A 2,564-nucleotide genomic window follows, 5' to 3' on the forward strand; every position below is an offset into this window, starting at 1 on the left:
GCTATATGATGGCGGTCAGTAAATAATCGAATCTGGACCAGACAATCCAGTGATTGACATCACGAGCATCGATCTACGCAATTCGGATACGATGACATGCATCAACCAAGTCAGTGAGCAGTCGACTCTTACGACAAGCATGGGTTGCTGAAGACCTATTCTAACCCGGATCTTTACGGGTCGGGGGTCCCGAGGCTTCATCTAAGCGGTGGGCGTTTAAGCCTCCTCAGCGTTCATCCAACATCAAGCTGTCTTGTCGGAAAAAAACTGAAATACTGTTCAAAGAGGCTGTAAACCAATCTCACTCACTCATTCCGACATCAAGCCAACGCATCAAGATACGACAAGCATAGTCGCCTTTTACGGCTGACCGCATTTAAAGAGGAATTACCTTGTAAACAATCATGTTGTACATATTCTGACACAAAGGAAAGGTGGTTATCCTCTCTTTATAGATTTTGCACATCATTGTACGTTCAGTTAGTGAGTTTGGACCGACCCCAAACAGTGCTTCAGTTGTGTTGCAGTGTGGGAAGGGATACGTGTTAAAAGACCTTTGCCACTCTGGTCAAACCCGCAAACATGGCGCAGTGCTGACCGAGCATGGATCATAATCAGAGTGAATCTTGGAACTTTTTCCAAGATCTGCAGGTCCTGGCACTGGTAAAAGTGGCCACTTTCCACAACTAATGGCTGCACCTTAACAATTGTGGCACCTGTGTAGAGAATGGGCCTCGTTGGCTAACGGGCGACTCGTGACCTCTGCAGTGACAGTGTGATTGTGATCTGGGTTGCAGGTTTCCTCTCAGCCGAATGTGCAGCAATGCTGCGTCGACACTGCATGTTGCACCTTAACGGTGCATGAGAACACCAGGTATTTACCCTGGGACTTTTCAAGGATTCCTTTCTGGACAGTTTTCTCAGACATCAAAAAAAAGGATGAGTGTTTACATAAGAATTTGTGTCCCTGTGGTCTGTTATTATTCCAGTCTTGGAAAAACGCTTCCAAATCTCCAAGATTTACATGATTTTCCAAAAGAGTTCACCTTTTTTAGCTCCCACCTGCAATTTCTCTGTTTTCTGCAGCCAAAAGGTTGACAGAGCAAATGGAATCAATTTTTGTTCATTCTCTGTAAACAAGGGACTACAGACTTAAATTTCTGGGAGGGAAGCAGGGATTTTGGTGGGAGAAAAAATGTCCCAGGCATCCCCACCCAGTGAGAATATCAACAGGACCCTAAAGAGTTTTTACTGTGTTGTTTTTCATATATCCCCGCAGCTGGTAACCAAATCAGTGATTGTCACACTGAACGACTAATCCTCATATATTGGTCACCTTAAGCTGTGACAGGCATTGAGCCATGGGTGTGCAGTGGGGATATTTAGCAGTGCTACTTTAAGCTGTTACATGTCTCACGTTTGCCTACCTCACATTACTTCAACATGTGTTATTCAAAGGGTGACACACCTTATCTTCTTCCTGGTTCTTTTCTTCCTTTTGTGTTCAAGGTAAGCAGCATTTGAGTAGTGTAAGAAACATGAGAAGCTGGGTGTGTCTGACATACTGGACACATCTCAATAACGATGGTAATAGTATGACCAGCATGGGGTACTGGGTGTGTCTGACATAGAGGACACATCACAACAACGGTGGTAACAGTATGACCAGCATGGGGTACTGGGTGTCTCTGACATAGAGGACTCTCCACAATAACGGTGGTAATAGTATGACCAACATGGGGTACTGGGTGTCTCTGACATAGAGGACTCTCCACAATAACGGTGGTAATAGTATGACCAACATGGGGTACTGGGTGTCTCTGACATAGAGGACTCTCCACAATAACGGTGGTAATAGTATGACCAACATGGGGTACTGGGTGTCTCTGACATAGAGGACTCTCCACAATAACGGTGGTAATAGTATGACCAACATGGGGTACTGGGTGTGTCTGACATAGAGGACACATCACAATAACGGTGGTAATAGTATGACCAACATGGGGTACTGGATGTCTCTGACATAGAGGACTCTCCACAATAACGGTGGTAATAGTATGACCAACATAGGGTACTGGGTGTCTCTGACATAGAGGACTCTCCACAATACGGTGGTAATAGTATGTCCAGCATGGGGTACTGGGTGTCTCTGACATAGAGGACACATCACAATAACGATGGTAATAGTATGACCAACATGGGGTACTGGGTGTCTCTGACATAGAAGACTCTCCACAATAACGGTGGTAATAGTATGACCAGCATGGGGTACTGGGTGTCTCTGACATAGAGGACTCTCCACAATAACGGTGGTAATAGTATGACCAGCATGGGGTACTGGGTGTCTCTGACATAAAGGACTCTCCACAATAACGGTGGTAATAGTATGACCAACATGGGGTACTGGGTGTCTCTGACATAAAGGACTCTCCACAATAACGGTGGTAATAGTATGACCAACATGGGGTACTGGGATTATCTGGACTATCACGGACACTCCACAATAATGGCAGTTAAAGCAAAAGATGATTCTATTCAGAATAAAACAAAACTTAACAAATATC

This window comes from Haliotis cracherodii, unplaced genomic scaffold, assembly GCF_022045235.1.
Source record: "Haliotis cracherodii isolate W230 unplaced genomic scaffold, xgHalCrac1.p SCAF_1, whole genome shotgun sequence".
NCBI lineage: Eukaryota > Metazoa > Mollusca > Gastropoda > Lepetellida > Haliotidae > Haliotis > Haliotis cracherodii.